This window comes from Thermobia domestica, chromosome 6 (assembly GCF_964235325.1).
Source record: "Thermobia domestica chromosome 6, izTheDome1.hap1.1, whole genome shotgun sequence".
NCBI classification, from domain to species: Eukaryota; Metazoa; Arthropoda; class Insecta; order Zygentoma; family Lepismatidae; genus Thermobia; species Thermobia domestica.
In genome coordinates this window covers 190,196,235-190,202,234 of record NC_137459.1, presented here as the reverse complement: position 1 = coordinate 190,202,234, position 6,000 = coordinate 190,196,235, and positions in this window count along the sequence as shown.

The window sequence follows — 6,000 nt, the reverse complement described above, 5'->3', positions numbered from 1 at the left end:
AGTGTACGATTACTAATCAAATCAGGTTGTTTCCAACTCTCTCTACCAATCCGCCAAACTACGCTTCAATACTATTTTAAAAGGGTGAAACTTAGTGAAACAATAAATAAATAAGTAAATAAATAAAAATTAAAAATAAAGCAAGCACTTTAAATTCAAAGAGAGGTGAGTGTTTTCTTCTTTTCAAAGTCTATTGTTGAACAGTTGTTGTACGAAAAATCCCTATAAAACATGAAAATACCAAAAAATATGTAAAATTATGTGCTCATGAGTAAAATATGTAATTATATGTACATAAATGTAAAATATGTAAATATATGTACTTTCAAATAGGTGTTTTTAGACACTATGGGTCACAAATGACATTATTACCCTGATTTGGTACAAAAATATAACCCCTACAAAAATATGTAATTAAATAATTATCCGGGCTTTAGTAATGAGACTTGCCACCGCGTTTCGCTACATTCGCTAGAATTAAGCTTCCCGGAGGAATTGTGGTGGATGATCAAAACAATTAAAACACTGAAGCACTTTGCTGACACACGTCATGTGTCTGGAAACTAATTGAACTCGCCACTGCGTGGCGCTCCATTCGCTAGAAGCAAGCTTCCCGAAGGGATTGTGATGGATGATGCAAAGAATTAACACACTGAAGCACTATGCCCTCATATAGTGTATGCAGAAACTCGTGAGACTTTCCAAAGCATGGAGCTCCATTCGCTAGAAGAAAGCTACCAGGAGGGATTTTGCTGGATGATCCAAACCATCAACGATATGAAGAACTTGCTCACACACAGTATGTGTGGAGAAAGTAATGAGACTCGCCGCTGCGTGGCGCTCCATTCGCTAGAAGCAAGCAACTCGGATTGATGTTGGTGGATGATCCAAACAATTAACGCACTGAAGCACAATGCCCCCGTAAAGTGTATGCAGAAAGTAATGAGATTCACCGCTGCGTGGCGCTCCATTCGCTAGAAGCAAGCTATCCGGAGGGATTGTGGTGGATGACCCAAATAATTAATGCACTGAAGCACTATGCCCTCGTAAAGTGTATGCAGAAAGTATTGATACTCGGCGCCGCGTGGCGCTCCATTCGCTAAAAGTAAGCTACCCGAGGGATTGTGGTGGATGATCGAAACCATTAACGCACTGGAGAACTATGCCCTCATAGAGTGTATGCAGAAACTCGTGAGACTTTCCAAAGCGTGGAGCTCCATTCGCTAGAAGCAAGGTACCCGGAGGGATTGTGGTGGATGATCCAAACAATTAACGCACTGAAGATTTAGCTCACACACAGTATGTGTCCAGAAAGTAATGAGACTTGCCCTTGCGTGGCGCTCCATTCGCTAGAAGCAAGCTACCCGGAGGGATTGAGGCGGATGATCCAAACAATTAGCGCAGTGAAACACTATGCTCACACACAGTATGTGTCCAGAAAGTAATGAGACTTGCCGCTGCGTGGCGCTCCATTCGCTAGAAGCAAGCTACCCGGAGGGATTGAGGCGGATGATCCAAAACCATTAACGCACTGAAGCACTATGCCACATAAAGTGTATGCAGAAAGTATTGATACTCGGCGCCGCGTAGCGCTCCATTCGCTAGTAGTAAGCTTCACGAGGGATTGTGGTGGATGATCGAAACAATTAACGCACTGGAGAACTATGCCCTTATATAGTGTATGCAGAAACTCGTGAGACTTTCCAAAGCGTGGACCTCCAATCGCTAGAAGCAGGCTCCACGGAGGGATTTTGGTGGATAATAAAAAAAATTAACGCAATGAAGAACTAGCTCACACACAGTATGTGTGGAGAAAGTAATGAGACTAGTCGCTGCGTGGCGCTCCATTCGCTAGAAGCAAGCTTCCCGATGGGATTGTGATGGATGATGCAAACAATTAACACACTGAAGTACTATGCTCACACACAGTATGTGTCCAAAAAGTAATGAGACTCACCGCTGCGTGGCGCTCCATTTGCTAGAAGCAGGCAACTAGGATTAATGGTGGTGGATGATCCAAACAATTAACGCAGTGAAGCACTATGCCCCCGTAAAGTTTATGCAGAAAGTAATGATACTCACCGCTGCGTGGCGCTCCATTGGCTAGAAATAAGCTACCCGAGGGATTGTGGTGGATGATCGAAACAATTAACGCACTGGAGAACTATGCCCTCATATAATGTATACAGAAACTCGTGAGACTTTCCAAAGCGTGGAGCTCCATTCGCAAGAAGAAAGCTGCCCGAAAAGATTGTGGAAGTTCCAAAGAATTAACCCACTGAAGCACTATGCCCTCATAAAGTGCATGCAGAAAGTAATGAGACTTTCTGGCGCGTGGCGCTCCATTCGCTAGAAGCAAGCTACCAGAAGGGATTGTGGTAGATGATCCGAAGAATTACTGCACTGAAGATCTAAGCCCTCAAATAGTGTATGCAGAAAGTAATGAGACTTGCCACCGCGTGGCGCTCCATTCGCTAGAAGCAAGCTTCCCGAAGGGAATGTGATGGATGATGCAAACAATTAACACACTGAAGCACTATGCTCACAGACAGTATGTGTCCAAAAAGTAATGAGACTCGCCGCTTGGTGGCGCTACATTCTATAGAAGCAAGCTACCCGGAGGGATTGTGGTGGATGATCCAAACAATTAACGCACTGAAGCAATATGCCCTCATAGAGTGTATGCAGAAGGTAATGAGACATGCCAGAGCGTGGCGCTCTATTCGCTAGAAGGAAGCTACCCAGAGGAATTGTGGTGGATGATGCAAACAATTAACACACTGAAGCTCTATGCTCACACACGGTATGTGTCCAAAAAGTAATGAGACTTGAAACCGCGTTGCGCTACATTCGCTAGAAGGAAGCTACCCGGAGGAATTGTGGTGGATGATCAAAACAAATAAAGCACTGAAGCACTTTGCTGACACACGGTATGTGTCCGGAAACTAATTAGGCTCGCCACTGCGTGGCGCTCCATTCGCTGGAAGCATGCTTCCCGAAGGGATTGTGATGGATGATGCAAAAAATTAACACACTGAAGCACTATGCTGACAAACATTATGTGTCCAAAAAGTAAAGAGACTCACCGCTGCGTAGCGCTCCATTCGGTAGAAGTAAACTACCCGAGGGATTGTGGTGGATGATCGAAACAAATAACGCGCTGGAGAACTATGCCCTCATATAGTGTTTGCAGAGGCTCGTGAGACTTTCCAAAGCATGGAGCTCCATTCGCTAGAAGCAAGCTACCCGGAGGGATTTTGGTGGATGATCCAAACAACTAACGATATGAAGAACTTGCTCACAGACAGTGTGTGTGCAGAAAGAAATGAGACTCGCCGCTGCGTGGCGCTCCATTCGCTAGAAGCAGACTACCCGAAAAGATTGTGGAAGTTCCAAAGAATTAACCCACTGAAGCACTATGCCCTCATAAATTATATGCAGAAAGTAATGAGACTTGCCACCGCGTAGCGCTCCATTCGCTAGAAGGAAGCTACCCGGAAGAATTGTGGTGGATGATCAAAACAATTAAAGCACTGAAGCACTTTGCTGACACACGGAATGTGTCCGGAAACTAATTAGACTCGCCACTGCGTGGCGCTCCATTCGCTAGAAACAAGCTTCCCGAAGGGATTGTGATGGATGATGCAAACAATTAACACACTGAAGCACTATGCTCACACACAGTATGTGTCCGGAATCTAATTAGACTCGCCACTGCGTGGCGCTCCATTCGCAATAAGCGAGCTACCCGAAATGATTCTGGTGGATGATCCAAACCATTAACGTACTGAAGCACTAAGCCCTCATAAAATGTATGAAGAAAGTAATGAGACTTGCCACCGCGTGGCGCTCCATTCGCTAAAAGCAAGCTACGCGGAGGAATTCTGGTGATGGATGAAAACATTTATTGCACTGAATACTATGCTCACACACAGTATGTGTCCAGTAATTAATGAGACTCGCCGCTGCGTGACGCCCCATTCTCTAGAATCAAGCTAGACGGAGGGATTGTGGTGGATGAACCAAACAATTAACGCACTGAAGAGCTAGCTCACACACAGTATGTGTCCAGATAGTAATGAGACTCGCCGCTTCGTGGCGTTCCATTCGCTAGAAGCAAGCTACCCAGATTGATGGTGGTGGATGACACAAACAATTAACGCACTGAAGCAATATGCCCTCATAAAGTGTATGCAGAAAGTAATGAGACTTGGAACCGCGTGGCGCTCCATTCGCTACAAGCAAGCTACCCGGGGGGATTGTGGTGGATGATCGAAACAAATAAAGCACTGGAGAACTATGCTCTCATATAGTGTATGCAGAAAGTAATGAGACTTGCTGGCGCGTGGCGCTCCATTCGCTAGAAGCCTAGCTACCAGAAGGGATTGTTGTAGATGATCCGAAGAATTTACGCACTGAAGAACTAAGCCCTCAAATAGTGAAGCACAAAGTAATGAGAATCACTGCCGCGTGGCGCTCCATTCTCTAGAAGCAAGCTACCCGTAGGGATTGTGGTGGATGATCCAAACAATTAACGCACTGAAGCAATATGCCCTCATAAGGTGTATGCAGAAAGTAATGAGACTTGCCACCGCGTGGCGCTCCATTCGCTAGAAGCAAGCAACCAGGATTAATGGTGGTAGATGATCCAAACAATTAAGGCACTGAAGCACTATGCCCCCATAAAGTGTTTTCAGAAAGTAATGAGACTCGCCGCTTCGTGGCACTCCATTCGCTACAAGCAAGCTACCCGGGGGGATTGGGGCGGATGATCCAATCAATTAACGTAGTGAAGATTTAGCTCACACACAGTATGTGTCCAGAAAGTAATGAGACTTGCGGCTGCATGGCGCTCCATTCGCTAGAAGCAAGCTACCCGAAAGGATTGTGGAAGTTCCAAACAATTAACCCAAAGAAGCACTATGCCCTCATAAAGTGAATGCAGAAAGTAATGAGACTTGCTGGCGCGTGGCGCTCCATTCGCTAGAAGCAAGCTACCAGAAGGGATTGTTGTAGATGATCCGAAGAATTTACGCACTGAAGAACTAAGCCCTCAAATAGTGAAGCACAAAGTAATGAGAATCACTGCCGCGTGGCGCTCCATTCTCTAGAAGCAAGCTACCCGTAGGGATTGTGGTGGATGATCCAAACAATTAACGCACTGAAGCAATATGCCCTCATAAAGTGTATGCAGAAAGTAATGAGACTTGCCACCGCGTGGCGCTCCATTCGCTAGAAAGAAGCTACCCGCAGGAATTGTGGTGGATGATCAAAACAATTAAAGCACTGAAGCACTTTGCTCACACACAGTATATGTCCGGAAACTAATTAGACACGCCACTGCGTGGCGCTCCATTCGCTAGAAGCAAGCTTCCCGAAGGGATTGTGATGGATGATGCAAACAATTAACACACTGAAGCACTATGCTCACACACAGTATGTGTCCAAAAAGTAATGAGACTCGCCGCTTGGTGGCGCTACATTCTATAGAAGCAAGCTACCCGGAGGGATTGTAGTGGATGATCCAAACAATTAACGCACTGAAGCAATATGCCCTCATAAAGTGTATGCAGAAAGTAATGAGACATGCTAGAGCGTGGCGCTCTATTCGCTAGAAGGAAGCTACCCAGAGGAATTGTGGTGGATGATGCAAACAATTAACACACTGAAGCTCTATGCTCACACACAGTATGTGTCCAAAAAGTAATGAGACACGCCACCGCGTTACGCTCCATTCGCTAGAAGGAAGCTACCCGGAGGAATTGTGGTGGATGATCAAAACAAATAAAGCACTGAAGCACTTTGCTGACACACGGTATGTGTCCGGAAACTAATTAGACTCGCCACTGCGTGGCGCTCCATTCGCTAGAAGCATGCTTCTCGAAGGGATTGTGATGGATGATTCAAACAATTAACACACTGAAGCACTATGCTGACAAACATTATGTGTCCAAAAAGTAATGAGACTTGCTGGCGCGTGTCGTTCCATTCGCTAGAAGC